Source organism: Canis lupus, chromosome 35 (assembly GCF_003254725.2).
Source record: "Canis lupus dingo isolate Sandy chromosome 35, ASM325472v2, whole genome shotgun sequence".
Classification (NCBI taxonomy): domain Eukaryota; kingdom Metazoa; phylum Chordata; class Mammalia; order Carnivora; family Canidae; genus Canis; species Canis lupus.
This window is the reverse complement of record NC_064277.1, coordinates 15,859,588-15,875,345: the sequence shown is the minus strand read 5'-3', so window position 1 is coordinate 15,875,345 and position 15,758 is coordinate 15,859,588. Positions and strand designations below refer to the sequence as shown.

The following is a 15,758-nucleotide window of genomic DNA, read 5'->3' as shown; positions in this document are numbered from 1 at the left end:
AACACAGCACGACACATCATAATTAAAATAGTAAAAGTTAAGAATAAAGAGACAACCTTAAAAACAGAATTAAAAGCAACATATTACATAACAAAGGAAACCCCATAAGGCTACCAGCAGATTTTTTAGCAGAAACTTTACAGGTCAGAAGAGAATGGTGTGACGTATTCTCAGTGCTAAAAGGGAAAAAAAACTGCTAACCAAGAAGTCTCTAGCTGGTAGCATTAGCATTCCGAATTGAAGGAGAGATTAGGAGTTTTTAAGATAAGTGAAAGCTAAAGGAGTTCATCACTACTGAACTGGCCTTACAAGAAATGGTAAAGTGACTTCTCTGAGTTAAAAAGGCAAGGCAATAATTAATAATCAGTAATACAAAAACATACTACAGCAAAAATCTTATAGGAAAAGGTAAATAAAGAATAAAAGTAACAGATCAACTACTTATAACGTAACTATGAAGGGTAAAAGACAAAAGTAACAAAATTAATTAAAAATACAATAATAATTAAGGGATATAGAATAAAAATGTATAAAATGTGTCATAAAAGATATATCAAAGATATAAAATGTGGAGGGGGATAAAAATATAAAACTTTGGAATGTGTTCACACTTTATTTACTATCAACTGTTACATACATAAAATGTTCTATGTGGACATCACTGTAACCACAAAGAAAAAACTTTTTTTTAAGAGATTTTATTTATTCAGGAGAGACACAGAGAGAAAGGTAGAGACATAGGCAGAGGGAGAAGCAGGCTCCATGCAGGGGGCCCGATGTGGGACTGGATCCTGGGATTCCAGGAGCGTGCCCTGAGCTGAAGGCAAACGCTCAACCACTGAGCCACCCAGGAGTCCCCATAAAGGAAAAACTTATAGTAAATACACAAAAGAAAAAAAAAGAGAAAGGCATTTAAATGTAACACTAAAGAAAACAAAGCACAAGAGAAGGGAGAAAGAGAAGAAGAAAGGAACAGAATGACAAAAACAGCCAGAAAAGTTACCAAATGCCAGTAAGTACATACCTATCAGTAATTATGTTAAATATGAATGGGCTAAATTCTCCAATCAAACAACATTGTGTGGCTGAATGGATAATTAAAAAACAAAAACAAAACCAGGACCCTTCTATCTCCTGCTTATAAAAGACTCACTTCAAACTTAAAGACACTCAGACTGAAAGTGAAGGGATGAATACACCATGCAAAAGGAAATGAAAAGAAGGCTGTGGTAGTAATAGTTTTATCAGACAAAATAGGCTAAAACAAAGAGTATAGCAAAAGACAAAGAAGGGCATTACTTAATGATAAAGAGGTCAGTGTCAAACAAGAAGATAAAACATTTGTAAACTTTTATGCATAGGAGCATCTAAATATAATAAGCAAATATTAACAGAAATAATGGGAGAAATAGCAATACACTAATTGTAGGGGACTTTATTTTTTTTTTAAAGATTTTATTTATTTATTCATGATAGTCACAGAGAGAGAGAGAGAGAGGCAGAGACACAGGCAGAGGGAGAAGCGGGCTCCATGCACCGGGAGCCCGATGTGGGATTCGATCCCGGGTCTCCAGGATCGCGCCCTGGGCCAAAGGCAGGCGCCAAACCGCTGCGCCACCCAGGGATCCCTGTAGGGGACTTTAATACCCACTTACATTGATACACAGATCATCCAAACAGAAAATCTAAATAAAGAAACATTGACCTTGAATAATATATTATGCCAGCTGGATGCACTTACTAGATACATACAGAACATTCCATCCAAAAACAGCAGAATACAGATTCTTCTCAAGTGCACATGGAACATTCTCCAGGATAGAACACATGTTAGGCCACAAAATGAGTCTCAATAAATGTAAGAAGATTAAAATTATATAAGGTATCTTTTCTGACCACAACGTATGAAACTGGAAATTAATTATAAGAAAACTAGAAAAGAACACATGATTAACATCATGCTATTAAACAACCAATAGGTGAATGAAGAAATGAAAGAGGAAGTCAAAAAATATTTTAGACAAATGAAAATGGAAATAAAACCTTCCAAAATCTTCAAGGTGGTACAAAAACGTTTCTAAGAGCGACGTTCATAGCCATACAGACCTACCTAAAGGGATAAGAAAAATCTCAAATACACAATGTAACTTTACATTTAAAGAAATAGAAAGAGAACAAAGGATCATGTAACCATGACTAAATGGGATTTACTCCACGAATGCAAGGATGGTCTAACACCTACAAATCAATCAGTGTGATAGACCACATTTATAAAACATGGAATAAAAATCATACGATAACCTCAATAGATGTAGAAAAAGCATTTGACAAAATTCAGCATTGTTTCATGATAAAAACGGTCAATAAAGCAGGCATAGAGGGAATGTACCTCAACAAAATAAGGCCATATATGACAAACCCACAGCTAACATTATACTCAATAGTGAAAAGCTGAAAGCTTTTCTTCTAAGAATAGGAACAAAATGAGGATGCCTGCTTTGGCCATTTTTATTAAACATAGTATTAGAAGTCCTAGTCAACAGCAATGAGACAAGAGAAAGAAATAAAAAGCATCCAAGTTGAAAAGGAAGAAGTAAAATAGTGAGTAAAACTCACTATTTACAGATGACATGATACTGTACATAGAAAACCCTAAAGCCTCCACCAAAAAACTATTAGAACTAATACATGAATTCAGTAAAGTTGCAAGACACAAGATTAATATTCAGAAATCTGTTGCATTTCTATATTAATAGTGAACTACCAGAAAGAGGAATTAAGAAAACAACCCCACTTAGTTACATAAAAAAGAATAAAATACCTGATGAACACTGTATGTTACATGTAAGCAATGAATTGCTAAATTCTACTCCTGAAACCAATATTGCATTATATGTTAACTAACTAGAATTTAAATTAAAACTATAAAAGAAATTTTTAAAAATACCTAGAGATAAATTTAACCAAAGAGGTGCAAAAACTGTACTCTAAAAACTCTGAGGCACTGATGAAAGATATTGGAGATGACACAAAGAAATGGAAAAACACTCCATGCTTGTGGATTGGAAGGACAAATATTGCTACGATGTCTATACTACCCAAAGCAATCTACAGATTCAATACGGGTTCTATCAAAATACCAATGGCACTTTTCACAGAACGGGAACAAATAATCTTAAAATTAGTATGGAACCAAAAAAAACCTCAAGTAACCAAAGCCATCTTGAGAAAGAAGAACAAAGTGGAGGCATTATAATCCCTCTGATTTCAAACTGTACTGCAAAGCTATAGAAATCAAAACAGTGTGGTACTAGTGTGGTACTGGCACAAAAACAGACATATAGGCCGATGGAACAGAAGAGAGCCCAGAAATAAACCCCTGCTTATATGGTGAATTAATCTAGAACAAAGGAGGCAAGAACATATAATGGGGAAAAGACAGTTTCTTGAATAAATGGTATTGGGAAAACTGGACAGTTAATGCAAGAGAATGAAACTAGGCCACTATCCATGCCATATACAAGCTCGAATTGAATTAAAGACTTAACAATGTAAAACCTAAAATCATATAACTTCCTGAAGAAAGCATCGGCAGTAAACTCTTGGACTTTGGCCTTAACAATACTTTTTGGATCTGTCTTCTCAAGCAAGGGCAGCAAAAACAAAAATAGGCAAATGGGACTGCATCAAATAAAAAGCCTTTGGCAAGTAAAGGAAATCATCAAGACAAAAAACAACCTATTAAATGAGAAGGTATTTGCAAATGATATAACTGATACGGGGTTGATATCCAAAATATATAAAGAAATCACATAGTTCAATAACAAAAAAGTAAACAACCTGATTAAAAAATGGGCAGAAGACTTAAATACATGTTTTTCCAAAGAAGACATAGAAATGGCCCACAGTCACATGAAAAGATGTTCAGCAGCACTCATCATCAGGGAAATGCAAATCAGAACCACAACAAGGTATCACTGTACACCTGTCAGTGTGGCTGTTACCAAAAACACAAGAAATAGCAAGTGATGACAAGGATGAGGAGAAAAGGAAACTCCCATGCAGTGTTGATGGGACTGTAAATTGGCGTATCCACCATGGGAAATATGATGGAGGTTCCTCAAAAAATGAAAAATAGGGATGCCTGGATGGCTCAGGCAGTTAAGCATCTGATCTTGATTTGGGCTCAGGTCATGTTCTTGGGGTCCTGGGAAGGAGCCCTGCCTCAGGCTCTACGGCATGGAGCCTGCTTAATATTCTCTCTCTCCCCCCAAAGAAAGGAAAAGAAGAGGAAAATAGAACTATAGGTTCTGGCAATTCCATTTCTGGGTATTTATCCAAAGAAAACAAAAACACTAATAAATAATATATATCCCCATATTCACTGCAACATTATTCATAATAGCCAAGATATGGAAACAACCTAAGTGCCCATCAATAGATGAATAGATAAAATACACACACACACACACACGCACACACACACACACACACACACAGTGGGATATTATTCAGCCATAAAAAAGAATGGGGTCTTACTATTTGCGACAGCATGGATGGATGTAGAGGGTATTCTGCTAAGTGAAATAGAGGAAGACAAATACAGTATGATTTCACTTACTTATTTTTTCGCATGATTTCATTTATATATATGTGATATCTAAAAACCAAAAGGAACAAATAAAATAGAAATAGGCTCAGGTACAGAGAACAAACTGGTGGTTTCCCGAGGGGAGAGAAGGAGGGGGATGGGTGAAACAGGTGAAGGGGATTAAGAAATAGAAACTTACAGTTATAAAATAAATAAGTCACAGGTATGTAATTTACAGCATAGGGAATATAGTCAGTAATATTGTAGTAACTTTGTATTGCAACAGATGGTAACTAGACCTGTCCTGGTGATAATTTCCTAATGTAGAAAAATACTGCATCACAGTTTTGTATAACTGAAAGTAACATAATAGTATATGTTAATTATAATTCAATTAAAAATAAGCTTAGTCATAGATATGTATGTATGGGAAAGAACATAGTATATTTAGGGTTTGATACGGTCTGTGGTTTTAGGCATCTGCTGGGGGTCTAAGAACATATCTCCCATGGATAAGGAGGGACTACTGACATCCTCTTTTCAGTGATATAATTTCAGTGTTTTAGAAGCAATTTTCCTTTTAATCAATGTATAGTGACACAGAAAACACACAGAGGATGTTGAGAGGTAATTCTTTAAATTGGCAAAGACATATTACAATTATAGAGGAAAGGAGAGGGAAGCAGGTCGGGGAAGACAGTACAGGGCAAGGGGGTTGAAAACTTAAATATGCAGCCTGTCCTCACTTGGGGGTAAGGAGAGAGCTCATTGAAAATACAGATTCCTGGGCCCGAGGAGCCTGATGAAGTGGGTCACAGGCGGGTCCAGGGGTTGTACTTTTAGCGAGCCAGTCTCCTGTGATGCATTCAACAATAAAGGTTCTTAATTTTTTACACTTAGCTAAAAACTATAGTTTAAAATAGTTAAATAGCTATTTTAAATCAAATATATATTTGAACAACAGTGCAAAATGAAATCATTGCATAATATTGATGTTGGAGGACAGAATAAATATATTTATTATAGTATATTAAGTGTATTACAGTATATTAAGTTCTTGACATTCTGGTCACTTCAGTTATATTGGGGGACATGTGATTTGTTTTTGGCGGATCCAAATCCTTATTGTCTTAGACCATATTTATATTCAGAATACATAATGATTTTGACCCTTGGTTGTTCTCGTTAAGACTGTCACACTCTCTGTGTGATTGTGATTATCATGTTGATCTAAACGCAGTTTTGGCTTACAAATATTTAAGGAGAACTATGACTCTTGGGAACATCGATGAGTCTCCAAGCCCTTTCTAAACCAGTTATAGCCAGGCTATCACTTGGAGTTTGTTGATTTGTGAATTTCTTAACACATATTAGTTGCTCCGAGTATGTTAGCTCAAGGGACAAACTGGTTGGTTTGATCCAGTCCTGGGACTTTGATTTTAGGAATGGAAATATGAGTTCAGAATGCCCATCCAGTGCGGAAGGCCACCCACCCTTCCCTGTGGAACCTTCCCTGAGACCCTTTCTTCCATAAAATGAGATTTCCCCCTCTGCAATTCCAAAGCTTATCTCTTGTTCTCTTGCTGTACCATGAAGAGGATGTGCCATTTGTGTATATATTGCCTTCCCGGAAGGAGTATGAACTTCCTGAGGGCATGATCCATATCCAGTATGTTTTTTTCTACTCCAGACAAGCGCCTAGCAGAAGTTCCTTACAAAGCACCATAAAAGAAGTGTGTGGATGACTTGATAACATCACTTGACAATGATGGCATCACCTTAGTTTTTCAGATATTGTGTCTCACTTGCTTTAGAAATTTAAAACGTGGTGACTTTTTGTCAAATCAGATTCAAGCATAGTTATTTACTAAGCTTTTTAGACGTATGATGTCACGATATCAAAAATTAGCTGGAGCGGATCTACTTGAATGAGGGGTGGTTTGTAATCTAGATGATCCGTTCCACATGTAAAATCCAAATGAAATGTAAAGTGGAGTTGTTGGCATGTGGTTATGGGGAGGAGAAGCAGTTGTTGTACATTACTTGGTGGAATTCATATTCATATCTTGTCAGTTTACAGTGAGCCAGAGATTTAAAATAACATTTGTTTCTGTTTTAGTAACTGCTTTAAAAAAATATCCCAGATCATTATGTTTTCATTTTCTTTAACTTGACTTCTGGTAGTGTTTTTAATATGTGGCCTTTCAAGCAGTAATGAAACGTATCAATGCAACTTGGCAGCGCCTAACAGGACATGCTTCTAGGATTATTCTTAATGATTAAAAGTCAAATTGAGTTTTGTTTTTTATTTTAAAAAAAAACAAAACAAAACACAAAACTGACCCAAAATATAGATGAGCCAAAAAACCCAGGGGGAAAAAATCTGTGAATGAAACATTGGTTCTTGGCCTTTTACGTATTCTCCACATCTATGTTCCTCAGATCTCTTCTCAATTGTACATTCTCAACAAAAGGGTAGGGGTGGTAGGGGTCACATGTGATTCACTGACGTGTTGCTCGCATTGCTCCTTTCTCTTCAGTGATAGTTTGAAGAGTATATTGTAGTTATCCAAGGCTTTCAGTTTGGGGGAATGCAGTCACCAGATCTGTTTGGTGGCACTCTGGAGAGTTGGTTAGAGGACCAGGAGAGCAGTCGAAAATCTAGGTGGGCGGGCAAGAGAGGTGGGTGAGAGCAGAAGCAGTGGTGCCAGAGTGGTGGGAAGGGAAGGACTCTAGCAGTAGAACCAGAAAGTCGAATTGAAAGAATTTGGAACCAGCTCACTTGCGAAATAAGTGAGGGGAGGCAGAGTATTGAATCTGGAGTTTTGAGTTTCAGCCACTCTGTGATGTTGGGGTGCCAGGAATAGGCTTGATGGATCCCTAAAAGGGACCTCTGAATCTTTCTTACCATCCAGCATTACTTCACTTCTTTTTCCTTTTGAACCTGTAACCTACCCCTTCTTGGTTGGGCCATGGCTAGTGGCTCCTTCAGCTTCATTTGGGTGGTCTGAGATGACAGGTGCTCAGCGGTGTGTGCGGGCATCACCAATGTGAATGTGGAAGGAGACAAAAAGGAAATGTTAGTTGAGAGCAGTCTCAGTGTAATATGAAAGGCAGTTAAAAAAAATTTGCCAGTCTAAGATTGCTCACTTCAGATTTCAAGAGCTCTGGGAGAACTGCTCACCAAGTTAAGAACATCAGCCCTTCACAAAATAATGGCAGTGATTCAGAGAACTTTCTTTTGTGGTACAGCACACAGAGAGGGTCTACGGAGACAGAAAAAGAGAACAGTGCTCCATGAACTATAATTACTTAAATCTTGCCATAAGTAAATATTTAAAGTATACTAAAATGGCAACATCAGGAAATATGACTAAAAAGTCAGCATGCAACACACCCTTTTCCCCACCTTTGTGGTTGTTGAAAATTTCCACCAAGAATGATAAAGAAGGTTAAGATCAGGGCTGTTAGGTTTCAGAGGAAGACCAAAATTTGCATGGTTCTGTGAATCCATTGATGATGCTCACAAATGGAAACGCAGTCTTTAAGTTAGATAGTCTGTCACAGTAATTAGAGATGAACCATTGCAGTAGCTTCCCATTCTTCTGTGCAGAATTTTGGCATGGAAAAAACAAAAAACCAAAACAGGCCTGCTCCTAACCATGTCACTTGCAAAATCACAAGCTTCCAATTTATTTGGTTGGTCTGAGAGAAAGGCGGTTTTGGAGAATGGAATGCCCTTGTAAGTTTGCCATAGTCTAGAAGAATTATTGGATATTGTTATTACATGATATTAGATCGTACCATTTTTTTTGATTTTTAAAAAAGATTTAATTTATTTATTCATGAGACACACACACACACACACACACACACACAGAGGCAGAGACACAGGCAGAGGGAGAAGCAGGCTCCATCAGGGAGCCCGATGTGGGACTGGATCCCGGGACTCCAGGATCACGCCATAGGCCGAAGGCAGGCACTAAACTGCTGAGCCACCAGGGATCCCCTAGATCATACCATTTTTAGAAAATATTTTATTTATTTATTTATTTATTTATTTATTTATTTATTTGAGCGGTGGGGAGAGAGTGCCTGTGAGTCTGGGGAGGAGCAGAGGAAGAGAGAGAATCAGACTCTGTGCTGAGTGTGGAGCCCGATGCGGGGCTCTATCCCAGAACCCTGAGATCATGACCTGAGCCGAAACCAAGACTTGGACACTCAACCAACTGAGCCACCCAGGCACCCCTAGGTCATACCATTTATACAAAGTATGTAGCATAATTTTTCCAAGAGTAATTATGGTGCTGAGAGAATGAGTTGGATTCTTCTGTGTCTCTAGTCTGTGGTGTAATACCCATTAAAAAGCTCCATGCCAGTTTAGGTATTCATGTTGCAAACAAATACACAGAACACTCCAATGGGACATGGAAGTGCACTCAGTAGACATCATTAAGGATGGCTGAGCACTTAGAAAGGGTAAGATACAGTCGGTGGATTTCTGGGAGTACTCCAGTTCCACCCCCACCCCCTTTTTTTGGCCAAGAGTTAGTATACTGACCTAACGGTCTACTCTGAGAATGTCACAAATAAACTGGCATGGAGTTTTCAGTGACCACCATTGATTATACTGTAGACTACTATTCTCTTTAAAAATATCTAAAATTTCTGGCTGAATTCCATTGCTAATTTTAGGACTGAAGAATCTTAGGACTGAAGAATCTAAAGATGTTTAAAAATAAAATTGACATAAAATTACACTCCTGTGTTCTTTAGTCTCCGCCCAATCAAGAAAAATACAAGCAAGCATGCTATGTTGTGTTTGGCACGTAGGAAGTGCTGTGAGCTTCTCCAGGAGCTCTTGAGAACATTCACCATCTACTTATAGCTGTAGAAGACGAGACTCATGAAGGAAAAGCTGCATTACCCCACATCAGGAAGTGGACAAGTAAGCCCATAGGGATGGGGTTTCCTGACTAAGGAGCTTTGAGCAAAGGGAGCAAGAGTAGTTCTGGAAGGACAGCTGTCTTGAGCTGGATGTTGGAAAATGATTAACACTGATCTGGGAAGGTGTTCAGTATGGTTTTTTTAAAAAGATTTTATTTATTTATTCATGAGAGACACAGAGAGAGAGAGGGGTAGAGACACAGGCAGAGGGAGAAGCAGGTTCCATGCAGGGAGCCCAATGTGGGATTCGATCCCAGAACTCCAGGATCAAGCCCTGGCCTGAAGGCGGCACTAAACCGCTGAGCCACCCGGGCTGCCCGGTATTCAGTATGTTTTAAATGATTCTGAGGTATCAGAAGGAAGGCCATTGAGGTTAGAGAAATAATGGACACAGGTGTATAGTGACCCAGGGAAGCTAAGGGTTTAGAAACCCTTGAAAAAGAAGCAGAGTTGTAAGTCACATAGTTCAGGTTTGGTTCCAGACCACCATAATAAAGCAAGTATTGCCATAAAATGAATCACATGAATTTTGGGGCTCCCAGTATGTAACAAAAGTCATGTTTACACTATATTGTAGACTACTAAGTATGCAATAGCATAATGTCTTAAAAACAATATATATGTAGATGTATCTATCTATATCTATCTATCTATATATATAACTATATCTATCTATCTATCTATCATCTATCTATATATATATCTTAATTTAAAAATACTATCTTGCTAGGGCACCTGGGGATCTCAGTAGGTTAAGCCTCCAACTCTTGGTTTTGGCATAGATCATGATCTCAGGGTCCTGAGGTGAAGCCCTGAGCTCACCTGGGAGTCTGCTTCTCTGCCTCTGGAGTTCCCTCTCTCCCTTTATCCCCCTCCTCCTCTTCCTGTCAGCTCTCTCTCTCTCTCAAATAAATAGATAACTCTTTAAAAAAAATAGTCTTGCTAAAAAATGCTAACCACCATCTGAGCTTTCAGTGAGTTGTAATCATTGGATCACTAATCACTGTAACAAACATAATAATAAAAAAAATTTGAAATATTATGAGAATTTCCAAAAGGTGACACAGGGACATGAAGTGAGCAAATGCTGTGTTGGAGAAAGAGGGCTATACACTTGCTCCAGGCAGGGTCACCACAACCTTCAATTTGTTAAAAAAGAAAGAAAGAAAGAAAGAAAGAAAGAAAGAAAGAAAGAAAGAAAGAAAGAAAGAAAGAAGAAAGAAAGAAAGAAAGAAAAGAAAGAAGGAAGGAAGGAAGGAAGGAAGGAAGGAAGGAAGGAAGGAAGGAAGGAAGGAAGGAAAGGAGAGGAGAGGAGAGGAGAGAGAGGGGAGGGGAGGGGAGGGGAGGGGAGGGGAGGAGAGGAAGAAATACAGTATCTGATAAGCACTCTAAAGCACAGTGCAGGGCAACCCGGGTGGCTTAGTGGTTTAGTGCCTGCCTTCCGCCCAGGGCATGATCCTGGGGTCCCAGGATCGAGTCCTGCGTCGGGCTCCCTGCATGGAGCCTGTTTCTCCTCTGCCTGTGTCTCTGCATCTCTCTCTCTCTCTCATGAATAAATAAAGTCTTTAAAAAAATAATAAAGCACAGTGCAATAAAACAAGGTCTGCCTATGCTTTCTCCTTGCCTTATTGTGGTGCCTTAGAGATGACAGGCATTTTCCTAGTCCCTGTTTTGTGACTGTGCTTTCAGAGGAATAAAGAGGGGGATATGGACTGGTACGTTGGGTTTTATTTCCAGAACGTCGTTACGATTGCTCCATCCTCATGACTTTTTAAGAATCAGAAGATTGGGCTCATCTCATCCAGCCTATGTGACTTTTTTTTTTTTTTCATTGAATATCGTGGATAGTCTGCTTTGGGAGGCAGAAGAATGTTCCCATTTTATGCACATTTATTAGTGTGGGCTCCAAACTAATTCATCGAGCAGCTACTCACTTTGAAATAGGAAAATGAAGACGATATTTCATTATTTCTTGGAATAATGGCCAGAGGAAGAATCTGGATTACTAAACTGTGAATTGGAAATGAGTTAAGAGAGAGTGTTTGGTGTCAGACAGTAGTTGGGAGTCCTGAATCCATCACTTAGTTACTTAGCACCTTGAGTGTGTTACTTAGCTCTAATCACCTCCATTTCTTCATTGATTAAAGGTAGAATAATGAAAGTGTCTACCTCATAGGGTGGTTATAAGACCAAAATGAGATAATGCAATTTGAGGGCTTAACACTCAAATATTAGGTATCGGGGCGCCTGGGTGGTTCAGTGGGTTGAGCATCTGACTCGATTTCAGCTCAGGTCATGGTCTCAGGGTCATGAGATGGAGCCCTGTGTCGGGCTCCATGCTCAGTGTGGAGTTTGCTTGAAATTCTCTCTCCCTCTCTCCCTGCCCCTTCCCCCTTAAAAACATCCCCCCACACACAAATATTAGTTATTATTATTATTGCTGCATGAATACGTGAACAACCAGATAGCCAGTGTTGTTTGATCATTGTTGATAAATAGTTGATGGTTTATGATTACATACATACTTTGTTAACTGATTTCATGAAACAGGACTTTCTGAATCTCATTCAGGATATTTAAAGAGTTTATCATCTTTGGTTAAAACAAATCCTTACTAGATTATTAAAACCTAGATTATTAAAAGAAAGCATTTGCTAAAGAAGTCTAAAGTGTACACCTTTCCCAGGTTCTTATCAAGATGTTTTCTTAATAGCGTGCCCTTTCTTCATGATTTATGTCATGGATATGGCCAGCCTACATGTTCACCAAACTACGTATCACAGAAAATTGAATTCAGAGGCTCATTTGAGAACTCAACTTTTTTTCTGTTAAGCCAGATTTTTTTAAAGATTTTATTATTTTATTTTATTTTATTATTTTTCAATTTTTTTTTTAAAGTAGGCTCCATGCCCCCTGTAGAGCCCAAGACAAGGCTTGAACTCACCACCCTGAGATTAAGATGTGAGCTGAAATCAAGAGTTAGGTGCTAAACCGACTGAGTCAACCACGTGACCCCCTGTTAAGCCAGATATTAAAGAAATATGCAAAAATTTAAATCAGTGTCACTCTTCACACTGAACTTTTTTGTTTTGAAGAATACAGTTGCTTTTTCATAAAGATATGCTATTTTATGTAATGTACAATGGGTATATTATTATTTACAGTAAATGAGTTAATTTTAACATATTTCAGTTTTTTTACAGTTTCAATTTTTAATACAATAAGTATTTTTCAGTATGATTTGCCTAATTAAAGACTCTTTGGGATCCTTACTACATTTTAGAGATGCAAAGGGGGAAGAAAAAGTCCAAGAACCACAGACCTTGTGAATTGTTTGCTAAGATGCATTTCGGTCAGTGCATGTCTACTGGTTGCTTATTTCTTTGGAAAAAGTGTTCTGTGGTCAAATGTATTTTGGGGTGAGCCGCATGCTGTTTTTCCTCTTTGAGATTTATAATACATATCAGATCACCAGAGTCCCTCAAAAGTGTTTCCCAAATGTATCCCAGTGTTTTTTGTCCTCATTTCATTTTTAGCATAACATGGTGTTTTGCCATGGAATATAGCATCCCACTGAACACACTGGCTAATGCACGGTATATGCTACCCTCTCCCAAAAACAAGAAGCAAGATTTATCAAGTACTTGCAGTTACATCTTGTACTTTACTTAGAAGAAGGTCCATGAAAGCTTACCAGTTAATTTGATTGACTCTTCTTTTTTAAAAAGGAAACCACTCATCCTTCATCATTTGATACTATTTTGCTCCTAATCATCAAAGCCGTCTTTACTCTGCAAACTCCTATGTTGGTGAAACTCTGTTTTAGACATTTTTGTGTGTTAATCAGCAGCATCTGCTGCTTGTGTCACAAGACAGGATAATGTCATCCCCATACAAATCGTCCAAATTGCAGGTTAGTCCTGGCAGCCTTGGCACGAGGCCTGTCACTACTGTTTGGTATTTTTAAATGGCAAAAAATACCTGTGGTGATGCATCATATGCCTTTATAAAACACAGTCACTTCTTGTAACAGAAAGATTTATAAAAAAAAAAAAAAGAAAGAAAGAAAAAAGAGATTTATAAATGGCAGTGGGTTTTGTTGTATTTTTTTTAATGATTCTTTCTTTCCAGTTCTTTGGTTTCCATTGGTTGTGGGCATAACCTTAGTTAAAACAATAAAAGGATTCCATGGTGTGGATGAACATGTTCCTTAGTTAAAACAATAAAAGGATTCCCTGGTATGGATGAACATGTTCCTGGCTACTGCTTGATGGGCATTCTTTTCCTAAAAAAATGAGGGTACAATAACCAGCAACAGTTTCCTTTCTGACAACAGTGCCATTCTAAATTTGTACTGAAGCACAGAAGTACAGAGATCACTTCTTTCACTTTCTGTATTTCACGTCTGTGTCAAGGAAAGAATGGAAAAGTCTTAATTTGTTTTAAATACTAAAGAGACAGTAGTTACTATACTTTATGTAGCTCAAACGCTTTTTTTATGTTTTGGTTTTACCAGTTCCTACTTAGAAACTTAATATTTTTTGGGGGGGGTGCCTGAGGGGGCTCAGTCAGTTAAGCATCTGCCTTCAGCTCAGGTCATGATCTCAGGGTCCTGGGATTGAGCCCTGTGTCAGGCTCCCCGCTCAGTGTGGAGTCTGCTTCTCCTTCTGCCTCTCCCCTCTTCCTTTCCCTACTAGTATGTACGTGCCCCCAGATAAGTAAATAAAATCTTTAAAAAAAACCCTTAATATTGTTTGAATCCTTAATGACTCTCTACTGGCAACTGAAAATCAGTTTTCCCTTATTATTTAAATAATTCAAGCAGAAATACTGTAGCTGTCTTATCCAGTATCTTGGTGTTTTTTGTTTGTTTTTACCATTAAGTAGTTTTAGAAAGGAGGGCTCTTTAAATGTGCAAAAGGACATTCAGTCTACAGGAATTTATATGAGAGCATTTGCAAACTATGCTGGCAGTTCTCTCATAGTTAAATCAACTAGATGAACCAGACTGAAATTAAAGAATAAAGAACCAGAGGGAAGTTACTCTTCAAACGGCAAGAGGCCACCTTTCCATCTTCTTTGACAGTTTATATATATATATATATATATATATATAAAATTTGTGTGTGTGTATTGTAATGTATTTGGGATATCGAAATGTATTGTATGTATTTGGGATATCGAAAATAGGATTGTAGAGCTCTGTGACAGGTTAAGAAGCTTGGTGAAGATGCACACAGGCCATTGTTTGCGTATAGTCTATGATATTAGCATTTCCTAGAGGGAAAAGTCACATTTTTGGGTATGCACGTCCAAGGCAGAAAAGGTTATCTTTGAGGGGTTTTGGCTTGCAGTCACAGAGAGCCTTAGCTCAGGACTCAGATGGCCTGAGTTGGATTCCCATCTCTGTCACATATTTGTGGTATTGGGAAAGTGATGTAACTTCTTTGTGACTCAGTTTCTCCAACTGTAAAAAGTCATATAAAATTCCTAGAACAGTGCTTTGCCCGTCATAACTGTATTAGTAACCTATTGCTGTGTAACAAATTACCTGGTGGCTTAAAAGAACAAATACTTATTATCTCACAGTTTCTATAATTAGGAACCAGGGCACATTTTTTTATCTGTCTCAGGCTTGGGATCTCCATAAGGTTGCAGTCAAGCCATTAATTAACTCAGGCTGCAGTCTCATCTAAAGGATGGGGGTGGGGGGAGGGTTGGGATCTGCTTCCAAGCTCACTCTTATACAGACTCCAGCAGACCACATGGGCCCCTCCGCAGGATGGCCTTCGCAGCCTGGCAGCCAGCACCCCTGCCCCCATCATGAGTAACCCTGTAGAGAATATACAAGAGCATCCAGGATGGAAGCCAGTCTTTTTGTCACCTAATTTTGGAAAAGACATCCCATTGCCTTTGCTGCCCTCAGTTTGCTAGAGAATGGCTCAATCTAGTCTATTCTCAAGGGGAGAGGACTAGACAAGAGCATGAATGTCAAGAGATGGGGTCATTGGGGTCTATCTTGGGAACTGCCTGTGACAGTTACTTGTGCTTTAACTTGTGTTTTCTATCCACACGTTTGTGAATTTCAGACTTACATAGCCTCCTGTCTACTTGCTATCTCCCGTATCCTGCTGGCTACTTGATATCTCCCCAGGATGTTTAATATGCATTTTAGACCTAACATGCAATAATGGAGTGCTCCTCCCACACACACACACAC

General features: G+C 38.3%; 1 protein-coding gene and 1 long non-coding RNA gene across 13 annotated transcripts in view; one reads left to right on the top strand and one right to left on the bottom strand.

Moving 5' to 3' along the window:
• Positions 1-15,758, top strand: part of ATXN1 (ataxin 1) — a 413,020-nt gene that overhangs the window by 85,321 nt on the left and 311,941 nt on the right. The window lies entirely within an intron of this gene.
• LOC118353369 (uncharacterized) overlaps positions 6,863-15,758 on the bottom strand; it is a 29,538-nt gene continuing 20,642 nt past the window's right edge. Inside the window, exons 4-5 of the long non-coding RNA XR_007408421.1 lie at positions 7,547-7,857; positions 6,863-7,252 (exon numbers count right to left, since the gene is read on the bottom strand). This is a non-coding gene — a long non-coding RNA (uncharacterized LOC118353369). The remainder of the gene's footprint in view (positions 7,253-7,546; positions 7,858-15,758) is intronic.